This window comes from Schistocerca serialis, chromosome 1 (genome assembly GCF_023864345.2).
Source record: "Schistocerca serialis cubense isolate TAMUIC-IGC-003099 chromosome 1, iqSchSeri2.2, whole genome shotgun sequence".
NCBI classification, from domain to species: Eukaryota; Metazoa; Arthropoda; class Insecta; order Orthoptera; family Acrididae; genus Schistocerca; species Schistocerca serialis.
Genome location: NC_064638.1, coordinates 151,572,376 through 151,599,133, shown reverse-complemented (window position 1 = coordinate 151,599,133; position 26,758 = coordinate 151,572,376). Strand labels below are relative to the sequence as shown.

The 26,758-nt window shown below is 42.9% G+C and overlaps 17 non-coding genes across 17 annotated transcripts; all 17 read right to left on the bottom strand.

Annotated features, from left to right (window-relative positions):
* Positions 1-1,472: 1,472 nt before the first annotated feature.
* On the bottom strand, positions 1,473-1,545 carry Trnar-ucu (transfer RNA arginine (anticodon UCU)). The gene has a single exon. It is a non-coding gene; the product is annotated as a tRNA-Arg (tRNA).
* Positions 1,546-2,772: 1,227 nt separating this feature from the next.
* On the bottom strand, positions 2,773-2,845 carry Trnar-ucu (transfer RNA arginine (anticodon UCU)). Its single transcript has one exon. It is a non-coding gene; the product is annotated as a tRNA-Arg (tRNA).
* A 1,491-nt stretch (positions 2,846-4,336) lies between these two features.
* Positions 4,337-4,409, bottom strand: Trnar-ucu (transfer RNA arginine (anticodon UCU)). Its single transcript has one exon. It is a non-coding gene; the product is annotated as a tRNA-Arg (tRNA).
* A 1,491-nt stretch (positions 4,410-5,900) lies between these two features.
* Positions 5,901-5,973, bottom strand: Trnar-ucu (transfer RNA arginine (anticodon UCU)). The gene has a single exon. It is a non-coding gene; the product is annotated as a tRNA-Arg (tRNA).
* A 1,491-nt stretch (positions 5,974-7,464) lies between these two features.
* Positions 7,465-7,537, bottom strand: Trnar-ucu (transfer RNA arginine (anticodon UCU)). Its single transcript has one exon. It is a non-coding gene; the product is annotated as a tRNA-Arg (tRNA).
* A 1,491-nt stretch (positions 7,538-9,028) lies between these two features.
* Trnar-ucu (transfer RNA arginine (anticodon UCU)) lies at positions 9,029-9,101 on the bottom strand. Its single transcript has one exon. It is a non-coding gene; the product is annotated as a tRNA-Arg (tRNA).
* Positions 9,102-10,592: 1,491 nt separating this feature from the next.
* Trnar-ucu (transfer RNA arginine (anticodon UCU)) lies at positions 10,593-10,665 on the bottom strand. Its single transcript has one exon. It is a non-coding gene; the product is annotated as a tRNA-Arg (tRNA).
* A 1,491-nt stretch (positions 10,666-12,156) lies between these two features.
* Trnar-ucu (transfer RNA arginine (anticodon UCU)) lies at positions 12,157-12,229 on the bottom strand. The gene has a single exon. It is a non-coding gene; the product is annotated as a tRNA-Arg (tRNA).
* A 1,490-nt stretch (positions 12,230-13,719) lies between these two features.
* Positions 13,720-13,792, bottom strand: Trnar-ucu (transfer RNA arginine (anticodon UCU)). The gene has a single exon. It is a non-coding gene; the product is annotated as a tRNA-Arg (tRNA).
* Positions 13,793-15,283: 1,491 nt separating this feature from the next.
* Positions 15,284-15,356, bottom strand: Trnar-ucu (transfer RNA arginine (anticodon UCU)). Its single transcript has one exon. It is a non-coding gene; the product is annotated as a tRNA-Arg (tRNA).
* A 1,491-nt stretch (positions 15,357-16,847) lies between these two features.
* On the bottom strand, positions 16,848-16,920 carry Trnar-ucu (transfer RNA arginine (anticodon UCU)). The gene has a single exon. It is a non-coding gene; the product is annotated as a tRNA-Arg (tRNA).
* Positions 16,921-18,411: 1,491 nt separating this feature from the next.
* On the bottom strand, positions 18,412-18,484 carry Trnar-ucu (transfer RNA arginine (anticodon UCU)). The gene has a single exon. It is a non-coding gene; the product is annotated as a tRNA-Arg (tRNA).
* A 1,491-nt stretch (positions 18,485-19,975) lies between these two features.
* Positions 19,976-20,048, bottom strand: Trnar-ucu (transfer RNA arginine (anticodon UCU)). The gene has a single exon. It is a non-coding gene; the product is annotated as a tRNA-Arg (tRNA).
* A 1,491-nt stretch (positions 20,049-21,539) lies between these two features.
* Trnar-ucu (transfer RNA arginine (anticodon UCU)) lies at positions 21,540-21,612 on the bottom strand. Its single transcript has one exon. It is a non-coding gene; the product is annotated as a tRNA-Arg (tRNA).
* A 1,491-nt stretch (positions 21,613-23,103) lies between these two features.
* Trnar-ucu (transfer RNA arginine (anticodon UCU)) lies at positions 23,104-23,176 on the bottom strand. Its single transcript has one exon. It is a non-coding gene; the product is annotated as a tRNA-Arg (tRNA).
* Positions 23,177-24,667: 1,491 nt separating this feature from the next.
* Positions 24,668-24,740, bottom strand: Trnar-ucu (transfer RNA arginine (anticodon UCU)). Its single transcript has one exon. It is a non-coding gene; the product is annotated as a tRNA-Arg (tRNA).
* A 1,491-nt stretch (positions 24,741-26,231) lies between these two features.
* Positions 26,232-26,304, bottom strand: Trnar-ucu (transfer RNA arginine (anticodon UCU)). The gene has a single exon. It is a non-coding gene; the product is annotated as a tRNA-Arg (tRNA).
* Positions 26,305-26,758: the final 454 nt, after the last annotated feature.

Genomic DNA, 26,758 nt, shown 5'->3' with positions numbered 1-26,758 from the left:
CAGATGTCAGAGATTCTGCAAGACATGACCCGTGCTACATGTCTCGCGTTACTTTTCTGATAGGCTTACTTTCATATTTCTCTGAAGCAATTACATCAAAGACTCATTATTTATGTAACAGACACGATACATCGCTCCGAATCGCTCTATTTACCATGGCCCTACTGATTGAAACACCTGCGTATTGACAGAGTTGCTCTGTACAATCGTAGTAACACAGTCCTGCTATTACATTCGCTCACCTGCGCTGCTTATAGATAAGTGGGAATTACGCTCTTTAGAACAGCATCCACTCACAAAGTGGTAAACGACACACTGGAAACACTGTATGATTAGTCACATTTTTTGACTTTGGTTGACTGCTGTGTCACAGCCGGTCCCCATCATATGTATACACTCCAACGGACGTGTGTGCCCTGTTAGCACATTTACCAGGAACGTTAGCTGCATCACCTCCCTGGCAATTTCATGCCGTCCTCGAAGCGTCAGCCATTGCTTGGTGACAGTGTGTTTCGATGAGACGTGGACAGATGATGCATCTCTCTCGCCGCCAGTTATAGGCGGGAATCATACTTAATGTAGTTTTCTGCAAGCGTCAGCGGAGCGTCAGACATCTCTGTCTGGTCTTCTCCCTTCATGTATCCAGCAAGCCCCCTCCTGACAGTCTCCAGTAAAAGCCCCCTGTGCTGAAGCGAAAATTGCCGCCGTTTCTATAGATACAGAGTGCCATTGTTTAATGGGAACAGTTAAGGACCCATAGTACAATATCTTGTTGTGAAACAGTCTACTTTTCTCACTTGTGGCAGCGGAAACTGAAACCCTCTCACCTTGGGCTGGAAGAATTAAAGATCATGACTGGGATTACGTACATTGACTCGTGAAGTAATACAAACTTATTTCACTCTTCATTGTATTTGCTTGTGTACAAAATGTGCGTTCTATTGCTATATTTCTATCTGTAGGTAAAAATTGGGCATTGAAAGAAAATTTGCGTGAACAGGCACGTGAAGATATGGTTCCGTAGTACAATATCTTGTTGTGAAACAGTCTACTTTTCTCACTTGTGGCAGAGGAAACTGAAACCCTCTCACCTTGGGCTGGAAGAATTAAAGATCATGACTGGGATTACGTACATTGACTCGTGAAGTAATACAAACTTATTTCACTCTTCATTGTATTTGCTTCTGTACAAAATGTGCGTTCTATTGCTATATTTCTATCTGTAGGTAAAAATTGGGCATTGAAAGAAAATTTGCGTGAACAGGCACGTGAAGATATGGTTCCGTTTGTACAGCATTTACACATAACAGCGTCATGGATAACAGATCTACGAGAATTTTGCTTGTGTGTGTAAGGTCAACATATTTAAGCATAGAACTGAGGTCACAACAATTTTCACCTTTTGAAGACGCTTGTGGTTACACATATGTCAATACCCATCTCGTGATCGGCACATATTTTTAAAAATTGCCCGTCCCTTGTGGGGATCAAACCCATGACCTTTGGATTAGAAGTCCAACGCGCTATCCTCTGCGCCAAAGGGACACTGTCCAAGCGACGGGCTCAGATGTCAGAGATTCTGCAAGACATGACCCGTGCTACATGTCTCGCGTTACTTTTCTGACAGGCTTACTTTCATATTTCTCTGAAGCAATTACATCAAAGACTCATTATTTATGTAACAGACACGATACATCGCTCCGAATCGCTCTATTTACCATGGCCCTACTGATTGAAACACCTGCGTATTGACAGAGTTGCTCTGTACAGTCGTAGTAACACAGTCCTGCTATTACATTCGCTCACGTGCGCTGCTTACAGATAAGTGGGAATTACGCTCTTTAGAACAGCATCCACTCACAAAGTGGTAAACGACACACTGGAAACACTGTATGATTAGTCACATTTTTTGACTTTGGTTGACTGCTGTGTCACAGCCGGTCCCCATCATATGTATACACTCCAACGGACGTGTGTGCCCTGTTAGCACATTTACCAGGAACGTTAGCTGCATCACCTCCCTGGCAATTTCATGCCGTCGTCGAAGCGTCAGCCATTGCTTGGTGACAGTGTGTTTCGATGAGACGTGGACAGATGATGCATCTCTCTCGCCGTCAGTTATAGGCGGGAATCATACTTAATGTAGTTTTCTGCAAGCGTCAGCGGAGCGTCAGACATCTCTGTCTGGTCTTCTCCCTTCATGTATCCAGCAAGCCCCCTCCTGACAGTCTCCAGTAAAAGCCCCCTGTGCTGAAGCGAAAATTGCCGCCGTTTCTATAGATACAGAGTGCCATTGTTTAATGGGAACAGTTAAGGACCCATAGTACAACATCTTGTTGTGAAACAGTCTACTTTTCTCACTTGTGGCAGAGGAAACTGAAACCCTCTCACCTTGGGCTGGAAGAATTAAAGATCATGACTGGGATTACGTACATTGACTCGTGAAGTAATACAAACTTATTTCACTCTTCATTGTATTTGCTTCTGTACAAAATGTGCGTTCTATTGCTATATTTCTATCTGTAGGTAAAAATTGGGCATTGAAAGAAAATTTGCGTGAACAGGCACGTGAAGATATGGTTCCGTTTGTACAGCATTTACACATAACAGCGTCATGGATAACAGATCTACGAGAATTTTGCTTGTGTGTGTAAGGTCAACATATTTAAGCATAGAACTGAGGTCACAACAATTTTCACCTTTTGAAGACGCTTGTGGTTACCCATATGTCAATACCCATCTCGTGATCGGCACATATTTTTAAAAATTGCCCGTCCCTTGTGGGGATCGAACCCACGACCTTTGGATTAGAAGTCCAACGCGCTATCCTCTGCGCCAAAGGGACACTGTCCAAGCGATGGGCTCAGATGTCAGAGATTCTGCAAGACATGACCCGTGCTACATGTCTCGCGTTACTTTTCTGATAGGCTTACTTTCATATTTCTCTGAAGCAATTACATCAAAGACTCATTATTTATGTAACAGACACGATACATCGCTCCGAATCGCTCTATTTACCATGGCCCTACTGATTGAAACACCTGCGTATTGACAGAGTTGCTCTGTACAATCGTAGTAACACAGTCCTGCTATTACATTCGCTCACGTGCGCTGCTTACAGATAAGTGGGAATTACGCTCTTTAGAACAGCATCCACTCACAAAGTGGTAAACGACACACTGGAAACACTGTATGATTAGTCACATTTTTTGACTTTGGTTGACTGCTGTGTCACAGCCGGTCCCCATCATATGTATACACTCCAACGGACGTGTGTGCCCTGTTAGCACATTTACCAGGAACGTTAGCTGCATCACCTCCCTGGCAATTTCATGCCGTCCTTGAAGCGTCATCCATTGCTTGGTGACAGTGTGTTTCGATGAGACGTGGACAGATGATGCATCTCTCTCGCCGTCAGTTATAGGCGGGAATCATACTTAATGTAGTTTTCTGCAAGCGTCAGCGGAGCGTCAGACATCTCTGTCTGGTCTTCTCCCTTCATGTATCCAGCAAGCCCCCTCCTGACAGTCTCCAGTAAAAGCCCCCTGTGCTGAAGCGAAAATTGCCGCCGTTTCTATAGATACAGAGTGCCATTGTTTAACGGGAACAGTTAAGGACCCATAGTACAATATCTTGTTGTGAAACTGTCTACTTTTCTCACTTGTGGCAGAGGAAACTGAAACCCTCTCACCTTGGGCTGGAAGAATTTAAGATCATGACTGGGATTACGTACATTGACTCGTGAAGTAATACAAACTTATTTCACTCTTCATTGTATTTGCTTCTGTACAAAATGTGCGTTCTATTGCTATATTTCTATCTGTAGGTAAAAATTGGGCATTGAAAGAAAATTTGCGTGAACAGGCACGTGAAGATATGGTTCCGTAGTACAATATCTTGTTGTGAAACAGTCTACTTTTCTCACTTGTGGCAGAGGAAACTGAAACCCTCTCACCTTGGGCTGGAAGAATTAAAGATCATGACTGGGATTACGTACATTGACTCGTGAAGTAATACAAACTTATTTCACTCTTCATTGTATTTGCTTCTGCACAAAATGTGCGTTCTATTGCTATATTTCTATCTGTAGGTAAAAATTGGGCATTGAAAGAAAATTTGCGTGAACAGGCACGTGAAGATATGGTTCCGTTTGTACAGCATTTACACATAACAGTGTCATGGATAACAGATCTACGAGAATTTTGCTTGTGTGTGTAAGGTCAACATATTTAAGCATAGAACTGAGGTCACAACAATTTTCACCTTTTGAAGACGCTTGTGGTTACCCATATGTCAATACCCATCTCGTGATCGGCACATATTTTTAAAAATTGCCCGTCCCTTGTGGGGATCGAACTCACGACCTTTGGATTAGAAGTCCAACGCGCTATCCTCTGCGCCAAAGGGACACTGTCCAAGCGACGGGCTCAGATGTCAGAGATTCTGCAAGACATGACCCGTGCTACATGTCTCGCGTTACTTTTCTGATAGGCTTACTTTCATATTTCTCTGAAGCAATTACATCAAAGACTCATTATTTATGTAACAGACACGATACATCGCTCCGAATCGCTCTATTTACCATGGCCCTACTGATTGAAACACCTGCGTATTGACAGAGTTGCTCTGTACAATCGTAGTAACACAGTCCTGCTATTACATTCGCTCACGTGCGCTGCTTACAGATAAGTGGGAATTACGCTCTTTAGAACAGCATCCACTCACAAAGTGGTAAACGACACACTGGAAACACTGTATGATTAGTCACATTTTTTGACTTTGGTTGACTGCTGTGTCACAGACGGTCCCCATCATATGTATACACTCCAACGGACGTTTGTGCCCTGTTAGCACATTTACCAGGAACGTTAGCTGCATCACCTCCCTGGCAATTTCATGCCGTCGTCGAAGCGTCAGCCATTGCTTGGTGACAGTGTGTTTCGATGAGACGTGGACAGATGATGCATCTCTCTCGCCGTCAGTTATAGGCGGGAATCATACTTAATGTAGTTTTCTGCAAGCGTCAGCGGAGCGTCAGACATCTCTGTCTGGTCTTCTCCCTTCATGTATCCAGCAAGCCCCCTCCTGACAGTCTCCAATAAAAGCCCCCTGTGCTGAAGCGAAAATTGCCGCTGTTTCTATAGATACAGAGTGCCATTGTTTAATGGGAACAGTTAAGGACCCATAGTACAATATCTTGTTGTGAAACAGTCTACTTTTCTCACTTGTGGCAGAGGAAACTGAAACCCTCTCACCTTGGGCTGGAAGAATTAAAGATCATGACTGGGATTACGTACATTGACTCGTGAAGTAATACAAACTTATTTCACTCTTCATTGTATTTGCTTCTGTACAAAATGTGCGTTCTATTGCTATATTTCTATCTGTAGGTAAAAATTGGGCATTGAAAGAAAATTTGCGTGAACAGGCACGTGAAGATATGGTTCCGTAGTACAATATCTTGTTGTGAAACAGTCTACTTTTCTCACTTGTGGCAGAGGAAACTGAAACCCTCTCACCTTGGGCTGGAAGAATTAAAGATCATGACTGGGATTACGTACATTGACTCGTGAAGTAATACAAACTTATTTCACTCTTCATTGTATTTGCTTCTGTACAAAATGTGCGTTCTATTGCTATATTTCTATCTGTAGGTAAAAATTGGGCATTGAAAGAAAATTTGCGTGAACAGGCACGTGAAGATATGGTTCCGTTTGTACAGCATTTACACATAACAGCGTCATGGATAACAGATCTACGAGAATTTTGCTTGTGTGTGTAAGGTCAACATATTTAAGCATAGAACTGAGGTCACAACAATTTTCACCTTTTGAAGACGCTTGTGGTTACCCATATGTCAATACCCATCTCGTGATCGGCACATATTTTTAAAAATTGCCCGTCCCTTGTGGGGATCGAACCCACGACCTTTGGATTAGAAGTCCAACGCGCTATCCTCTGCGCCAAAGGGACACTGTCCAAGCGACGGGCTCAGATGTCAGAGATTCTGCAAGACATGACCCGTGCTACATGTCTCGCGTTACTTTTCTGATAGGCTTACTTTCATATTTCTCTGAAGCAATTACATCAAAGACTCATTATTTATGTAACAGACACGATACATCGCTCCGAATCGCTCTATTTACCATGGCCCTACTGATTGAAACACCTGCGTATTGACAGAGTTGCTCTGTACAATCGTAGTAACACAGTCCTGCTATTACATTCGCTCACGTGCGCTGCTTACAGATAAGTGGGAATTACGCTCTTTAGAACAGCATCCACTCACAAAGTGGTAAACGACACACTGGAAACACTGTATGATTAGTCACATTTTTTGACTTTGGTTGACTGCTGTGTCACAGCCGGTCCCCATCATATGTATACACTCCAACGGACGTGTGTGCCCTGTTAGCACATTTACCAGCAACGTTAGCTGCATCACCTCCCTGGCAATTTCATGCCGTCCTCGAAGCGTCAGCCATTGCTTGGTGACAGTGTGTTTCGATGAGACGTGGACAGATGATGCATCTCTCTCGCCGTCAGTTATAGGCGGGAATCATACTTAATGTAGTTTTCTGCAAGCGTCAGCGGAGCGTCAGACATCTCTGTCTGGTCTTCTCCCTTCATGTATCCAGCAAGCCCCCTCCTGACAGTCTCCAATTAAAGCCCCCTGTGCTGAAGCGAAAATTGCCGCTGTTTCTATAGATACAGAGTGCCATTGTTTAATGGGAACAGTTAAGGACCCATAGTACAATATCTTGTTGTGAAACAGTCTACTTTTCTCACTTGTGGCAGAGGAAACTGAAACCCTCTCACCTTGGGCTGGAAGAATTAAAGATCATGACTGGGATTACGTACATTGACTCGTGAAGTAATACAAACTTATTTCACTCTTCATTGTATTTGCTTCTGTACAAAATGTGCATTCTATTGCTATATTTCTATCTCTAGGTAAAAATTGGGCATTGAAAGAAAATTTGCGTGAACAGGCACGTGAAGATATGGTTCCGTAGTACAATATCTTGTTGTGAAACAGTCTACTTTTCTCACTTGTGGCAGAGGAAACTGAAACCCTCTCACCTTGGGCTGGAAGAATTAAAGATCATGACTGGGATTACGTACATTAACTCGTGAAGTAATACAAACTTATTTCACTCTTCATTGTATTTGCTTCTGTACAAAATGTGCATTCTATTGCTTTATTTCTATCTGTAGGTAAAAATTGGGCATTGAAAGAAAATTTGCGTGAACAGGCACGTGAAGATATGGTTCCGTTTGTACAGCATTTACACATAACAGCGTCATGGATAACAGATCTACGAGAATTTTGCTTGTGTGTGTAAGGTCAACATATTTAAGCATAGAACTGAGGTCACAACAATTTTCACCTTTTGAAGACGCTTGTGGTTACCCATATGTCAATACCCATCTCGTGATCGGCACATATTTTTAAAAATTGCCCGTCCCTTCTGGGGATCGAACCCACGACCTTTGGATTAGAAGTCCAACGCGCTATCCTCTGCGCCAAAGGGACACTGTCCAAGCGACGGGCTCAGATGTCAGAGATTCTGCAAGACATGACCCGTGCTACATGTCTCGCGTTACTTTTCTGATAGGCTTACTTTCATATTTCTCTGAAGCAATTACATCAAAGACTCATTATTTATGTAACAGACACGATACATCGCTCCGAATCGCTCTATTTACCATGGCCCTACTGATTGAAACACCTGCGTATTGACAGAGTTGCTCTGTACAATCGTAGTAACACAGTCCTGCTATTACATTCGCTCACGTGCGCTGCTTACAGATAAGTGGGAATGACGCTCTTTAGAACAGCATCCACTCACAAAGTGGTAAACGACACACTGGAAACACTGTATGATTAGTCACATTTTTTGACTTTGGTTGACTGCTGTGTCACAGCCGGTCCCCATCATATGTATACACTCCAACGGACGTGTGTGCCCTGTTAGCACATTTACCAGGAACGTTAGCTGCATCACCTCCCTGGCAATTTCATGCCGTCGTCGAAGCGTCAGCCATTGCTTGGTGACAGTGTGTTTCGATGAGACGTGGACAGATGATGCATCTCTCTCGCCGTCAGTTATAGGCGGGAATCATACTTAATGTAGTTTTCTGCAAGCGTCAGCGGAGCGTCAGACATCTCTGTCTGGTCTTCTCCCTTCATGTATCCAGCAAGCCCCCTCCTGACAGTCTCCAATAAAAGCCCCCTGTGCTGAAGCGAAAATTGCCGCTGTTTCTATAGATACAGAGTGCCATTGTTTAATGGGAACAGTTAAGGACCCATAGTACAATATCTTGTTGTGAAACAGTCTACTTTTCTCACTTGTGGCAGAGGAAACTGAAACCCTCTCACCTTGGGCTGGAAGAATTAAAGATCATGACTGGGATTACGTACATTGACTCGTGAAGTAATACAAACTTATTTCACTCTTCATTGTATTTGCTTCTGTACAAAATGTGCATTCTATTGCTATATTTCTATCTGTAGGTAAAAATTGGGCATTGAAAGAAAATTTGCGTGAACAGGCACGTGAAGATATGGTTCCGTAGTACAATATCTTGTTGTGAAACAGTCTACTTTTCTCACTTGTGGCAGAGGAAACTGAAACCCTCTCACCTTGGGCTGGAAGAATTAAAGATCATGACTGGGATTACGTACATTGACTCGTGAAGTAATACAAACTTATTTCACTCTTCATTGTATTTGCTTCTGTACAAAATGTGCGTTCTATTGCTATATTTCTATCTGTAGGTAAAAATTGGGCATTGAAAGAAAATTTGCGTGAACAGGCACGTGAAGATATGGTTCCGTTTGTACAGCATTTACACATAACAGCGTCATGGATAACAGATCTACGAGAATTTTGCTTGTGTGTGTAAGGTCAACATATTTAAGCATAGAACTGAGGTCACAACAATTTTCACCTTTTGAAGACGCTTGTGGTTACCCATATGTCAATACCCATCTCGTGATCGGCACATATTTTTAAAAATTGCCCGTCCCTTGTGGGGATCGAACCCACGACCTTTGGATTAGAAGTCCAACGCGATATCCTCTGCGCCAAAGGGACACTGTCCAAGCGACGGGCTCAGATGTCAGAGATTCTGCAAGACATGACCCGTGCTACATGTCTCGCGTTCTTTTTCTGATAGGCTTACATTCATATTTCTCTGAAGCAATTACATCAAAGACTCATTATTTATGTAACAGACACGATACATCGCTCCGAATCGCTCTATTTACCATGGCCCTACTGATTGAAACACCTGCGTATTGACAGAGTTGCTCTGTACAATCGTAGTAACACAGTCCTGCTATTACATTCGCTCACATGCGCTGCTTACAGATAAGTGGGAATTACGCTCTTTAGAACAGCATCCACTCACAAAGTGGTAAACGACACACTGGAAACACTGTATGATTAGTCACATTTTTTGACTTTGGTTGACTGCTGTGTCACAGCCGGGCCCCATCATATGTATACACTCCAACGGACGTGTGTGCCCTGTTAGCACATTTACCAGGAACGTTAGCTGCATCATCTCCCTGGCAATTTCATGCCGTCCTCGAAGCGTCAGCCATTGCTTGGTGACAGTGTGTTTCGATGAGACGTGGACAGATGATGCATCTCTCTCGCCGTCAGTTATAGGCGGGAATCATACTTAATGTAGTTTTCTGCAAGCGTCAGCGGAGCGTCAGACATCTCTGTCTGGTCTTCTCCCTTCATGTATCCAGCAAGCCCCCTCCTGACAGTCTCCAATAAAAGCCCCCTGTGCTGAAGCGAAAATTGCCGCCGTTTCTATAGATACAGAGTGCCATTGTTTAATGGGAACAGTTAAGGACCCATAGTACAATATCTTGTTGTGAAACAGTCTACTTTTCTCACTTGTGGCAGAGGAAACTGAAACCCTCTCACCTTGGGCTGGAAGAATTAAAGATCATGACTGGGATTACGTACATTGACTCATGAAGTAATACAAACTTATTTCACTCTTCATTGTATTTGCTTCTGTACAAAATGTGCGTTCTATTGCTATATTTCTATCTGTAGGTAAAAATTGGGCATTGAAAGAAAATTTGCGTGAACAGGCACGTGAAGATATGGTTCCGTAGTACAATATCTTGTTGTGAAACAGTCTACTTTTCTCACTTGTGGCAGAGGAAACTGAAACCCTCTCACCTTGGGCTGGAAGAATTAAAGATCATGACTGGGATTACGTACATTGACTCGTGAAGTAATACAAACTTATTTCACTCTTCATTGTATTTGCTTCTGTACAAAATGTGCGTTCTATTGCTATATTTCTATCTGTAGGTAAAAATTGGGCATTGAAAGAAAATTTGCGTGAACAGGCACGTGAAGATATGGTTCCGTTTGTACAGCATTTACACATAACAGCGTCATGGATAACAGATCTACGAGAATTTTGCTTGTGTGTGTAAGGTCAACATATTTAAGCATAGAACTGAGGTCACAACAATTTTCACCTTTTGAAGACGCTTGTGGTTACCCATATGTCAATACCCATCTCGTGATCGGCATATATTTTTAAAAATTGCCTGTCCCTTGTGGGGATCGAACCCACGACCTTTGGATTAGAAGTCCAAAGCGCTATCCTCTGCGCCAAAGGGACACTGTCCAAGCGACGGGCTCAGACGTCAGAGATTCTGCAAGACATGACCCGTGCTACATGTCTCGCGTTACTTTTCTGATAGGCTTACTTTCATATTTCTCTGAAGCAATTACATCAAAGACTCATTATTTATGTAACAGACACGATACATCGCTCCGAATCGCTCTATTTACCATGGCCCTACTGATTGAAACACCTGCGTATTGACAGAGTTGCTCTGTACAATCGTAGTAACACAGTCCTGCTATTACATTCGCTCACGTGCGCTGCTTACAGATAAGTGGGAATTACGCTCTTTAGATCAGCATCCACTCACAAAGTGGTAAACGACACACTGGAAACACTGTATGATTAGTCACATTTTTTGACTTTGGTTGACTGCTGTGTCACAGCCGGTCCCCATCATATGTATACACTCCAACGGACGTGTGTGCCCTGTTAGCACATTTACCAGGAACGTTAGCTGCATCACCTCCCTGGCAATTTCATGCCGTCCTCGAAGCGTCAGCCATTGCTTGGTGACAGTGTGTTTCGATGAGATGTGGACAGATGATGCATCTCTCTCGCCGTCAGTTATAGGCGGGAATCATACTTAATGTAGTTTTCTGCAAGCGTCAGCGGAGCGTCAGACATCTCTGTCTGGTCTTCTCCCTTCATGTATCCAGCAAGCCCCCTCCTGACAGTCTCCAGTAAAAGCCCCCTGTGCTGAAGCGAAAATTGCCGCCGTTTCTATAGATACAGAGTGCCATTGTTTAATGGGAACAGTTAAGGACCCATAGTACAATATCTTGTTGTGAAACAGTCTACTTTTCTCACTTGTGGCAGAGGAAACTGAAACCCTCTCACCTTGGGCTGGAAGAATTAAAGATCATGACTGGGATTACGTACATTGACTCGTGAAGTAATACAAACTTATTTCACTTTTCATTGTTTTTGCTTCTGTACAAAATGTGCGTTCTATTGCTATATTTCTATCTGTAGGTAAAGATTGGGCATTGAAAGAAAATTTGCGTGAACAGGCACGTGAAGATATGGTTCCGTAGTACAATATCTTGTTGTGAAACAGTCTACTTTTCTCACTTGTGGCAGAGGAAACTGAAACCCTCTCACCTTGGGCTGGAAGAATTAAAGATCATGACTGGGATTACGTACATTGACTCGTGAAGTAATACAAACTTATTTCACTCTTCATTGTATTTGCTTCTGTACAAAATGTGCGTTCTATTGCTATATTTCTATCTGTAGGTAAAAATTGGGCATTGAAAGAAAATTTGCGTGAACAGGCACGTGAAGATATGGTTCCGTTTGCACAGCATTTACACATAACAGCGTCATGGATAACAGATCTACGAGAATTTTGCTTGTGTGTGTAAGGTCAACATATTTTAGCATAGAACTGAGGTCACAACAATTTTCACATTTTGAAGACGCTTGTGGTTACCCATATGTCAATACCCATCTCGTGATCGGCACATATTTTTAAAAAATGCCCGTCCGTTGTGGGGTTCGAACCCATGACCTTTGGATTAGAAGTCCAACGCGCTATCCTCTGCGCCAAAGGGACACTGTCCAAGCGACGGGCTCAGATGTCAGATATTCTGCAAGACATGACCCGTGCTACATGTCTCGCGTTACTTTTCTGATAGGCTTACTTTCATATTTCTCTGAAGCAATTACATCAAAGACTCATTATTTATGTAACAGACACGATACATCGCTCCGAATCGCTCTATTTACCATGGCCCTACTGATTGAAACACCTGCGTATTGACAGAGTTGCTCTGTACAATCGTAGTAACACAGTCCTGCTATTACATTCGCTCACGTGCGCTGCTTACAGATAAGTGGGAATTACGCTCTTTAGAACAGCATCCACTCACAAAGTGGTAAACGACACACTGGAAACACTGTATGATTAGTCACATTTTTTGACTTTGGTTGACTGCTGTGTCACAGCCGGTCCCCATCATATGTATACACTCCAACGGACGTGTGTGCCCTGTTAGCACATTTACCAGGAACGTTAGCTGCATCACCTCCCTGGCAATTTCATGCCGTCCTCGAAGCGTCAGCCATTGCTTGGTGACAGTGTGTTTCGATGAGACGTGGACAGATGATGCATCTCTCTCGCCGTCAGTTATAGGCGGGAATCATACTTAATGTCGTTTTCTGCAAGCGTCAGCGGAGCGTCAGACATCTCTGTCTGGTCTTCTCCCTTCATGTATCCCGCAAGCCCCCTCCTGACAGTCTCCAGTAAAAGCCCCTGTGCTAAAGCGAAAATTGCCGCCGTTTCTGTAGATACAGAGTGCCATTGTTTAATGGGAACAGTTAAGGACCCATAGTACAATATCTTGTTGTGAAACAGTTTACTTTTCTCACTTGTGGCAGAGGAAACTGAAACCCTCTCACCTTGGGCTGGAAGAATTAAAGATCATGACTGGGATTACGTACATTGACTCGTGAAGTAATACAAACTTATTTCACTCTTCATTGTATTTGCTTCTGTACAAAATGTGCGTTCTATTGCTATATTTCTATCTGTAGGTAAAAATTGGGCATTGAAAGAAAATTTGCGTGAACAGGCACGTGAAGATATGGTTCCGTAGTACAATATCTTGTTGTGAAACAGTCTACTTTTCTCACTTGTGGCAGAGGAAACTGAAACCCTCTCACCTTGGGCTGGAAGAATTAAAGATCATGACTGGGATTACGTACATTAACTCGTGAAGTAATACAAACTTATTTCACTCTTCATTGTATTTGCTTCTGTACAAAATGTGCATTCTATTGCTATATTTCTATCTGTAGGTAAAAATTGGGCATTGAAAGAAAATTTGCGTGAACAGGCACGTGAAGATATGGTTCCGTTTGTACAGCATTTACACATAACAGCGTCATGGATAACAGATCTACGAGAATTTTGCTTGTGTGTGTAAGGTCAACATATTTAAGCATAGAACTGAGGTCACAACAATTTTCACCTTTTGAAGACGCTTGTGGTTACCCATATGTCAATACCCATCTCGTGATCGGCACATATTTTTAAAAATTGCCCGTCCCTTGTGGGGTTCGAACCCACGACCTTTGGATTAGAAGTCCAACGCGCTATCCTCTGCGCCAAAGGGACACTGTCCAAGCGGCGGGCTCAGATGTCAGAGATTCTGCAAGACATGACCCGTGCTACATGTCTCGCGTTACTTTTCTGATAGGCTTACTTTCATATTTCTCTGAAGCAATTACATCAAAGACTCATTATTTATGTAACAGACACGTTACATCGCTCCGAATCGCTCTATTTACCATGGCCCTACTGATTGAAACACCTGTGTATTGACAGAGTTGCTCTGTACAATCGTAGTAACACAGTCCTGCTATTACATTCGCTCAAGTGCGCTGCTTACAGATAAGTGGGAATTACGCTCTTTAGAACAGCATCCACTCACAAAGTGGTAAACGACACACTGGAAACACTGTATGATTAGTCACATTTTTTGACTTTGGTTGACTGCTGTGTCACAGCCGGTCCCTATCATATGTATACACTCCAACGGACGTGTGTGCCCTGTTAGCACATTTACCAGGAACGTTAGCTGCATCTCCTCCCTGGCAATTTCATGCCGTCCTCGAAGCGTCAGCCGTTGCTTGGTGACAGTGTGTTTCGATGAGACGTGGACAGATGATGCATCTCTCTCGCCGTCAGTTATAGGCGGGAATCATACATAATGTAGTTTTCTGCAAGCGTCAGCGGAGCGTCAGACATCTCTGTCTGGTCTTCTCCCTTCATGTATCCAGCAAGCCCCCTCCTGACAGTCTCCAATAAAAGCCCCCTGTGCTGAAGCGAAAATTGCCGCCGTTTCTATAGATACAGAGTGCCATTGTTTAATGGGAACAGTTAAGGACCCATAGTACAATATCTTGTTGTGAAACAGTCTACTTTTCTCACTTGTGGCAGAGGAAACTGAAACCCTCTCACCTTGGGCTGGAAGAATTAAAGATCATGACTGGGATTACGTACATTGACTCGTGAAGTAGTACAAACTTATTTCACTCTTCATTGTATTTGCTTCTGTACAAAATGTGCGTTCTATTGCTATATTTCTATCTGGAGGTAACAATTGGGCGTTGAAAGAAAATTTGCGTGAACAGGCACGTGAAGATATGGTTCCGTAGTACAATATCTTGTTGTGAAACAGTCTACTTTTCTCACTTGTGGCAGAGGAAACTGAAACCCTCTCACCTTGGGCTGGAAGAATTAAAGATCATGACTGGGATTACGTACATTGACTCGTGAAGTAATACAAACTTATTTCACTCTTCATTGTATTTGCTTCTGTACAAAATGTGCGTTCTATTGCTATATTTCTATCTGTAGGTAAAAATTGGGCATTGAAAGAAAATTTGCGTGAACAAGCACGTGAAGATATGGTTCCGTTTGTACAGCATTTACACATAACAGCGTCATGGATAACAGATCTACGAGAATTTTGCTTGTGTGTGTAAGGTCAACATATTTAAGCATAGAACTGAGGTCACAACAATTTTCACCTTTTGAAGACGCTTGTGGTTACCCATATGTCAATACCCATCTCGTGATCGGCACATATTTTTAAAAATTGCCCGTCCCTTGTGGGGATCGAACCCACGACCTTTGGATTAGAAGTCCAACGCGCTATCCTCTGCGCCAAAGGGACACTGTCCAAGCGATGGGCTCAGATGTCAGAGATTCTGCAAGACATGACCTGTGCTACATGTCTCGCGTTACTTTTCTTATAGGCTTACTTTCATATTTCTCTGAAGCAATTACATCAAAGACTCATTATTTATGTAACAGACACGATACATCGCTCCGAATCGCTCTATTTACCATGGCCCTACTGATTGAAACACCTGCGTATTGACAGAGTTGCTCTGTACAATCGTAGTAACACAGTCCTGCTATTACATTCGCTCACGTGCGCTGCTTACAGATAAGTGGGAATTACGCTCTTTAGAACAGCATCCACTCACAAAGTGGTAAACGACACACTGGAATCACTGTATGATTAGTCACATTTTTTGACTTTGGTTGACTGCTGTGTCACAGCCGGTCCCCATCATATGTATACACTCCAACGGACGTGTGTGCCCTGTTAGCACATTTACCAGGAACGTTAGCTGCATCACCTCCCTGGCAATTTCATGCCGTCGTCGAAGCGTCAGCCATTGCTTGGTGACAGTGTGTTTCGATGAGACGTGGACAGATGATGCATCTCTCTCGCCGTCAGTTATAGGCGGGAATCATACTTAATGTAGTTTTCTGCAAGCGTCAGCGGAGCGTCAGACATCTCTGTCTGGTCTTCTCCCTTCATGTATCCAGCAAGCCCCCTCCTGACAGTCTCCAATAAAAGCCCCCTGTGCTGAAGCGAAAATTGCCGCCGTTTCTATAGATACAGAGTGCCATTGTTTAATGGGAACAGTTAAGGACCCATAGTACAATATCTTGTTGTGAAACAGTCTACTTTTCTCACTTGTGGCAGAGGAAACTGAAACCCTCTCACCTTGGGCTGGAAGAATTAAAGATCATGACTGGGATTACGTACATTGACTCGTGAAGTAGTACAAACTTATTTCACACTTCATTGTATTTGCTTCTGTACAAAATGTGCGTTCTATTGCTATATTTCTATCTGTAGGTAAAAATTGGGCATTGAAAAAAAATTTGCGTGAACAGGCACGTGAAGATATGGTTCCGTAGTACAATATCTTGTTGTGAAACAGTCTACTTTTCTCACTTGTGGCAGAGGAAACTGAAACCCTCTCACCTTGGGCTGGAAGAATTAAAGATCATGACTGGGATTACGTACATTGACTCGTGAAGTAATACAAACTTATTTCACTCTTCATTGTATTTGCTTCTGTACAAAATGTGCGTTCTATTGCTATATTTCTATCTGTAGGTAAAAATTGGGCATTGAAAGAAAATTTGCGTGAACAGGCACGTGAAGATATGGTTCCGTTTGTACAGCATTTACACATAACAGCGTCATGGATAACAGATCTACGAGAATTTTGCTTGTGTGTGTAAGGTCAACATATTTAAGCATAGAAATGAGGTCATAACAATTTTCACCTTTTGAAGACGCTTGTGGTTACCCATATGTCAATACCCATCTCGTGATCGGCACATATTTTTAAAAATTGCCCGTCCCTTGTGGGGATCGAACCCACGACCTTTGGATTAGAAGTCCAACGCGCTATCCTCTGCGCCAAAGGGACACTGTCCAAGCGACGGGCTCAGATGTCAGAGATTCTGCAAGACATGACCCGTGCTACATGTCTCGCGTTACTTTTCTGATAGGCTTACTTTCATATTTCTCTGAAGCAATTACATCAAAGACTCATTATTTATGTAACAGACACGATACATCGCTCCGAATCGCTCTATTTACCATGGCCCTACTGATTGAAACACCTGCGTATTGACAGAGTTGCTCTGTACAATCGTAGTAACACAGTCCTGCTATTACATTCGCTCACGTGCGCTGCTTACAGATAAGTGGGAATTACGCTCTTTAGAACAGCATCCACTCACAAAGTGGTAAACGACACACTGGAAACACTGTATGATTAGTCACATTTTTTGACTTTGGTTGACTGCTGTGTCACAGCCGGTCCCCATCATATGTATACACTCCAACGGACGTGTGTGCCCTGTTAGCACATTTACCAGGAACGTTAGCTGCATCACCTCCCTGGCAATTTCATGCCGTCGTCGAAGCGTCAGCCATTGCTTGGTGACAGTGTGTTTCGATGAGACGTGGACAGATGATGCATCTCTCTCGCCGTCAGTTATAGGCGGGAATCATACTTAATGTAGTTTTCTGCAAGCGTCAGCGGAGCGTCAGACATCTCTGTCTGGTCTTCTCCCTTCATGTATCCAGCAAGCCCCCTCCTGACAGTCTCCAATAAAAGCCCCCTGTGCTGAAGCGAAAATTGCCGCCGTTTCTATAGATACAGAGTGCCATTGTTTAATGGGAACAGTTAAGGACCCATAGTACAATATCTTGTTGTGAAACAGTCTACTTTTCTCACTTGTGGCAGAGGAAACTGAAACCCTCTCACCTTGGGCTGGAAGAATTAAAGATCATGACTGGGATTACGTACATTGACTCGTGAAGTAATACAAACTTATTTCACTCTTCATTGTATTTGCTTCTGTACAAAATGTGCGTTCTATTGCTATATTTCTATCTGTAGGTAAAAATTGGGCATTGAAAGAAAATTTGCGTGAACAGGCACGTGAAGATATGGTTCCGTAGTACAATATCTTGTTGTGAAACAGTCTACTTTTCTCACTTGTGGCAGAGGAAACTGAAACCCTCTCACCTTGGGCTGGAAGAATTAAAGATCATGACTGGGATTACGTACATTGACTCGTGAAGTAATACAAACTTATTTCACTCTTCATTGTATTTGCTTCTGTACAAAATGTGCGTTCTATTGCTATATTTCTATCTGTAGGTAAAAATTGGGCATTGAAAGAAAATTTGCGTGAACAGGCACGTGAAGATATGGTTCCGTTTGTACAGCATTTACACATAACAGCGTCATGGATAACAGATCTACGAGAATTTTGCTTGTGTGTGTAAGGTCAACATATTTAAGCATAGAACTGAGGTCACAACAATTTTCACCTTTTGAAGACGCTTGTGGTTACCCATATGTCAATACCCATCTCGTGATCGGCACATATTTTTAAAAACTACCCGTCCCTTGTGGGGATCGAACCCACGACCTTTGGATTAGAAGTCCAACGCGCTATCCTCTGCGCCAAAGGGACACTGTCCAAGCGACGAGCTCAGATGTCAGAGATTCTGCAAGACATGACCCGTGCTACATGTCTCGCGTTACTTTTCTGATAGGCTTACTTTCATATTTCTCTGAAGCAATTACATCAAAGACTCATTATTTATGTAACAGACACGATACATCGCTCCGAATCGCTCTATTTACCATGGCCCTACTGATTGAAACACCTGCGTATTGACAGAGTTGCTCTGTACAATCGTAGTAACACAGTCCTGCTATTACATTCGCTCACGTGCGCTGCTTACAGATAAGTGGGAATTACGCTCTTTAGAACAGCATCCACTCACAAAGTGGTAAACGACACACTGGAAACACTGTATGATTAGTCACATTTTTTGACTTTGGTTGACTGCTGTGTCACAGCCGGTCCCCATCATATGTATACACTCCAACGGACGTGTGTGCCCTGTTAGCACATTTACCAGGAACGTTAGCTGCATCACCTCCCTGGCAATTTCATGCCGTCGTCGAAGCGTCAGCCATTGCTTGGTGACAGTGTGTTTCGATGAGACGTGGACAGATGATGCATCTCTCTCGCCGTCAGTTATAGGCGGGAATCATACTTAATGTAGTTTTCTGCAAGCGTCAGCGGAGCGTCAGACATCTCTGTCTGGTCTTCTCCCTTCATGTATCCAGCAAGCCCCCTCCTGACAGTCTCCAATAAAAGCCCCCTGTGCTGAAGCGAAAATTGCCGCCGTTTCTATAGATACAGAGTGCCATTGTTTAATGGGAACAGTTAAGGACCCATAGTACAATATCTTGTTGTGAAACAGTCTACTTTTCTCACTTGTGGCAGAGGAAACTGAAACCCTCTCACCTTGGGCTGGAAGAATTAAAGATCATGACTGGGATTACGTACATTGACTCGTGAAGTAGTACAAACTTATTTCACTCTTCATTGTATTTGCTTCTGTACAAAATGTGCGTTCTATTGCTATATTTCTATCTGTAGGTAAAAATTGGGCATTGAAAGAAAATTTGCGTGAACAGGCACGTGAAGATATGGTTCCGTAGTACAATATCTTGTTGTGAAACAGTCTACTTTTCTCACTTGTGGCAGAGGAAACTGAAACCCTCTCACCTTGGGCTGGAAGAATTAAAGATCATGACTGGGATTACGTACATTGACTCGTGAAGTAATACAAACTTATTTCACTCTTCATTGTATTTGCTTCTGTACAAAATGTGCGTTCTATTGCTATATTTCTATCTGTAGGTAAAAATTGGGCATTGAAAGAAAATTTGCGTGAACAGGCACGTGAAGATATGGTTCCGTTTGTACAGCATTTACACATAACAGCGTCATGGATAACAGATCTACGAGAATTTTGCTTGTGTGTGTAAGGTCAACATATTTAAGCATAGAACTGAGGTCACAACAATTTTCACCTTTTGAAGACGCTTGTGGTTACCCATATGTCAATACCCATCTCGTGATCGGCACATATTTTTAAAAATTGCCCGTCCCTTGTGGGGATCGAACTCACGACCTTTGGATTAGAAGTCCAACGCGCTATCCTCTGCGCCAAAGGGACACTGTCCAAGCGACGGGCTCAGATGTCAGAGATTCTGCAAGACATGACCCGTGCTACATGTCTCGCGTTACTTTTCTGATAGGCTTACTTTCATATTTCTCTGAAGCAATTACATCAAAGACTCATTATTTATGTAACAGACACGATACATCGCTCCGAATCGCTCTATTTACCATGGCCCTACTGATTGAAACACCTGCGTATTGACAGAGTTGCTCTGTACAATCGTAGTAACACAGTCCTGCTATTACATTCGCTCACGTGCGCTGCTTACAGATAAGTGGGAATTACGCTCTTTAGAACAGCATCCACTCACAAAGTGGTAAACGACACACTGGAAACACTGTATGATTAGTCACATTTTTTGACTTTGGTTGACTGCTGTGTCACAGCCGGTCCCCATCATATGTATACACTCCAACGGACGTGTGTGCCCTGTTAGCACATTTACCAGCAACGTTAGCTGCATCACCTCCCTGGCAATTTCATGCCGTCGTCGAAGCGTCAGCCATTGCTTGGTGACAGTGTGTTTCGATGAGACGTGGACAGATGATGCATCTCTCTCGCCGTCAGTTATAGGCGGGAATCATACTTAATGTAGTTTTGTGCAAGCGTCAGCGGAGCGTCAGACATCTCTGTCTGGTCTTCTCCCTTCATGTATCCAGCAAGCCCCCTCCTGACAGTCTCCAATAAAAGCCCCCTGTGCTGAAGCGAAAATTGCCGCCGTTTCTATAGATACAGAGTGCCATTGTTTAATGGGAACAGTTAAGGACCCATAGTACAATATCTTGTTGTGAAACAGTCTACTTTTCTCACTTGTGGCAGAGGAAACTGAAACCCTCTCACCTTGGGCTGGAAGAATTAAAGATCATGACTGGGATTACGTACATTGACTCGTGAAGTAATACAAACTTATTTCACTCTTCATTGTATTTGCTTCTGTACAAAATGTGCGTTCTATTGCTATATTTCTATCTGTAGGTAAAAATTGGGCATTGAAAGAAAATTTGCGTGAACAGGCACGTGAAGATATGGTTCCGTAGTACAATATCTTGTTGTGAAACAGTCTACTTTTCTCACTTGTGGCAGAGGAAACTGAAACCCTCTCACCTTGGGCTGGAAGAATTAAAGATCATGACTGGGATTACGTACATTGACTCGTGAAGTAATACAAACTTATTTCACTCTTCATTGTATTTTCTTCTGTACAAAATGTGCGTTCTATTGCTATATTTCTATCTGTAGGTAAAAATTGGGCATTGAAAGAAAATTTGCGTGAACAGGCACGTGAAGATATGGTTCCGTTTGTACAGCATTTACACATAACAGCGTCATGGATAACAGATCTACGAGAATTTTGCTTGTGTGTGTAAGGTCAACATATTTAAGCATAGAACTGAGGTCACAACAATTTTCACCTTTTGAAGACGCTTGTGGTTACCCATATGTCAATACCCATCTCGTGATTGGCACATATTTTTAAAAATTGCCCGTCCCTTGTGGGGATCGAACCCACATCCTTTGGATTAGAAGTCCAACGCGCTATCCTCTGCGCCAAAGGGACACTGTCCAAGCGACGGGCTCAGATGTCAGAGATTCTGCAAGACATGACCTGTGCTACATGTCTCGCGTTACTTTTCTGATAGGCTTACTTTCATATTTCTCTGAAGCAATTACATCAAAGACTCATTATTTATGTAACAGACACGATACATCGCTCCGAATCGCTCTATTTACCATGGCCCTACTGATTGAAACACCTGCGTATTGACAGAGTTGCTCTGTACAATCGTAGTAACACAGTCCTGCTATTACATTCGCTCACGTGCGCTGCTTACAGATAAGTGGGAATTACGCTCTTTAGAACAGCATCCACTCACAAAGTGGTAAACGACACACTGGAAACACTGTATGATTAGTCACATTTTTTGACTTTGGTTGACTGCTGTGTCACAGCCGGTCCCCATCATATGTATACACTCCAACGGACGTGTGTGCCCTGTTAGCACATTTACCAGGAACGTTAGCTGCATCACCTCCCTGGCAATTTCATGCCGTCGTCGAAGCGTCAGCCATTGCTTGGTGACAGTGTGTTTCGATGAGACGTGGACAGATGATGCATCTCTCTCGCCGTCAGTTATAGGCGGGAATCATACTTAATGTAGTTTTCTGCAAGCGTCAGCGGAGCGTCAGACATCTCTGTCTGGTCTTCTCCCTTCATGTATCCAGCAAGCCCCCTCCTGACAGTCTCCAATAAAAGCCCCCTGTGCTGAAGCGAAAATTGCCGCCGTTTCTATAGATACAGAGTGCCATTGTTTAATGGGAACAGTTAAGGACCCATAGTACAATATCTTGTTGTGAAACAGTCTACTTTTCTCACTTGTGGCAGAGGAAACTGAAACCCTCTCACCTTGGGCTGGAAGAATTAAAGATCATGACTGGGATTACGTACATTGACTCGTGAAGTAATACAAACTTATTTCACTCTTCATTGTATTTGCTTCTGTACAAAATGTGCGTTCTATTGCTATATTTCTATCTGTAGGTAAAAATTGGGCATTGAAAGAAAATTTGCGTGAACAGGCACGTGAAGATATGGTTCCGTAGTACAATATCTTGTTGTGAAACAGTCTACTTTTCTCACTTGTGGCAGAGGAAACTGAAACCCTCTCACCTTGGGCTGGAAGAATTAAAGATCATGACTGGGATTACGTACATTGACTCGTGAAGTAATACAAACTTATTTCACTCTTCATTGTATTTGCTTCTGTACAAAATGTGCGTTCTATTGCTATATTTCTATCTGTAGGTAAAAATTGGGCATTGAAAGAAAATTTGCGTGAGAAGGCACGTGAAGATATGGTTCCGTTTGTACAGTATTTACACATAACAGCGTCATGGATAACAGATCTACGAGAATTTTGCTTGTGTGTGTAAGGTCAACATATTTAAGCATAGAACTGAGGTCACAACAATTTTCACCTTTTGAAGACGCTTGTGGTTACCCATATGTCAATACCCATCTCGTGATCGGCACATATTTTTAAAAATTGCCCGTCCCTTGTGGGGATCGAACCCACGACCTTTGGATTAGAAGTCCAACGCGCTATCCTCTGCGCCAAAGGGACACTGTCCAAGCGACGAGCTCAGATGTCAGAGATTCTGCAAGACATGACCCGTGCTACATGTCTCGCGTTACTTTTCTGATAGGCTTACTTTCATATTTCTCTGAAGCAATTACATCAAAGACCCATTATTTATGTAACAGACACGATACATCGCTCCGAATCGCTCTATTTACCATGGCCCTACTGATTGAAACACCTGCGTATTGACAGAGTTGCTCTGTACAATCGTAGTAACACAGTCCTGCTATTACATTCGCTCACGTGCGCTGCTTACAGATAAGTGGGAATTACGCTCTTTAGAACAGCATCCACTCACAAAGTGGTAAACGACACACTGGAAACACTGTATGATTAGTCACATTTTTTGACTTTGGTTGACTGCTGTGTCACAGCCGGTCCCCATCATATGTATACACTCCAACGGACGTGTGTGCCCTGTTAGCACATTTACCAGGAACGTTAGCTGCATCACCTCCCTGGCAATTTCATGCCGTCGTCGAAGCGTCAGCCATTGCTTGGTGACAGTGTGTTTCGATGAGACGTGGACAGATGATGCATCTCTCTCGCCGTCAGTTATAGGCGGGAATCATACTTAATGTAGTTTTCTGCAAGCGTCAGCGGAGCGTCAGACATCTCTGTCTGGTCTTCTCCCTTCATGTATCCAGCAAGCCCCCTCCTGACAGTCTCCAGTAAAAGCCCCCTGTGCTGAAGCGAAAATTGCCGCCGTTTCTATAGATACAGAGTGCCATTGTTTAATGGGAACAGTTAAGGACCCATAGTACAATATCTTGTTGTGAAACAGTCTACTTTTCTCACTTGTGGCAGAGGAAACTGAAACCCTCTCACCTTGGGCTGGAAGAATTAAAGATCATGACTGGGATTACGTACATTGACTCGTGAAGTAATACAAACTTATTTCACTCTTCATTGTATTTGCTTCTGTACAAAATGAGCGTTCTATTGCTATATTTCTATCTGTAGGTAAAAATTGGGCATTGAAAGAAAATTTGCGTGAACAGGCACGTGAAGATATGGTTCCGTAGTACAAAATCTTGTTGTGAAACAGTCTACTTTTCTCACTTGTGGCAGAGGAAACTGAAACCCTCTCACCTTGGGCTGGAAGAATTAAAGATCATGACTGGGATTACGTACATTGACTCGTGAAGTAATACAAACTTATTTCACTCTTCATTGTATTTGCTTCTGTACAAAATGTGCGTTCTATTGCTATATTTCTATCTGTAGGTAAAAATTGGGCATTGTAAGAAAATTTGCGTGAACAGGCACGTGAAGATATGGTTCCGTTTGTACAGCATTTACACATAACAGCGTCATGGATAACAGATCTACGAGAATTTTGCTTGTGTGTGTAAGGTCAACATATTTAAGCATAGAACTGAGGTCACAACAATTTTCACCTTTTGAAGACGCTTGTGGTTACCCATATGTCAATACCCATCTCGTGATCGGCACATATTTTTAAAAATTGCCCGTCCCTTGTGGGGATCGAACCCACGACCTGTGGATTAGAAGTCCAACGCGCTATCCTCTGCGCCAAAGGGACACTGTCCAAGCGACGGGCTCAGATGTCAGAGATTCTGCAAGACATGACCCGTGCTACATGTCTCGCGTTACTTTTCTGATAGGCTTACTTTCATATTTCTCTGAAGCAATTACATCAAAGACTCATTATTTATGTAACAGACACGATACATCGCTCCGAATCGCTCTATTTACCATGGCCCTACTGATTGAGACACCTGTGTATTGACAGAGTTGCTCTGTACAATCGTAGTAACACAGTCCTGCTATTACATTCGCTCACGTGCGCTGCTTACAGATAAGTGGGAATTACGCTCTTTAGAACAGCATCCACTCACAAAGTGGTAAACGACACACTGGAAACACTGTATGATTAGTCACATTTTTTGACTTTGGTTGACTGCTGTGTCACAGCCGGTCCCCATCATATGTATACACTCCAACGGACGTGTGTGCCCTGTTAGCACATTTACCAGGAACGTTAGCTGCATCACCTCCCTGGCAATTTCATGCCGTCCTCGAAGCGTCAGCCATTGCTTGGTGACAGTGTGTTTCGATGAGACGTGGACAGATGATGCATCTCTCTCGCCGTCAGTTATAGGCGAGAATCATACTTAATGTAGTTTTCTGCAAGCGTCAGCGAACCGTCAGACATCTCTGTCTGGTCTTCTCCCTTCATGTATCCAGCAAGCCCCCTCCTGACAGTCTCCAATAAAAGCCCCTTGTGCTGAAGAGAAAATTGCCGCCGTTTCTATAGATACAGAGTGCCATTGTTTAATGGGAACAGTTAAGGACCCATAGTACAATATCTTGTTGTGAAACAGTCTACTTTTCTCACTTGTGGCAGAGGAAACTGAAACCCTCTCACCTTGGGCTGGAAGAATTAAAGATCATGACTGGGATTACGTACATTGACTCGTGAAGTAATACAAACTTATTTCACTCTTCATTGTATTTGCTTCTGTACAAAATGTGCGTTCTATTGCTATATTTCTATCTGTAGGTAAAAATTGGGCATTGAAAGAAAATTTGCGTGAACAGGCACATGAAAATATGGGTCCGTAGTACAATATCTTGTTGTGAAACAGTCTACTTTTCTCACTTGTGGCAGAGGAAACTGAAACCCTCTCACCTTGGGCTGGAAGAATTAAAGATCATGACTGGGATTACGTACATTGACTCGTGAAGTAATACAAACTTATTTCACTCTTCATTGTATTTGCTTCTGTACAAAATGTGCGTTCTATAGCTATATTTCTATCTGTAGGTAAAAATTGGGCATTGAAAGAAAATTTGCGTGAACAGGCACGTGAAGATATGGTTCCGTTTGTACAGCATTTACACATAACAGCGTCATGGATAACAGATCTACGAGAATTTTGCTTGTGTGTGTAAGGTCAACATATTTAAGCATAGAACTGAGGTCACAACAATTTTCACCTTTTGAAGACGCTTGTGGTTACCCATATGTCAATACCCATCTCGTGATCGGCACATATTTTTAAAAAATGCCCGTCCGTTGTGGGGATCGAACCCACGACCTTTGGATTAGAAGTCCAACGCGCTGTCCTCTGCGCCAAAGGGACACTGTCCAAGCAACGGGCTCAGATGTCAGAGATTCTGCAAGACATGACCCGTGCTACATGTCTCGCGTTACTTTTCTGATAGGCTTACTTTCATATTTCTCTGAAGCAATTACATCAAAGACTCATTATTTATGTAACAGACACGATACATCGCTCCGAATCGCTCTATTTACCATGGCCCTACTGATTGAAACACCTGCGTATTGACAGAGTTGCTCTGTACAATCGTAGTAACACAGTCCTGCTATTACATTCGCTCACGTGCGCTGCTTACAGATAAGTGGGAATTACGCTCTTTAGAACAGCATCCACTCACAAAGTGGTAAACGACACACTGGAAACACTGTATGATTAGTCACATTTTTTGACTTTGGTTGACTGCTGTGTCACAGCCGGTCCCCATCATATGTATACACTCCAACGGACGTGTGTGCCCTGTTAGCACATTTACCAG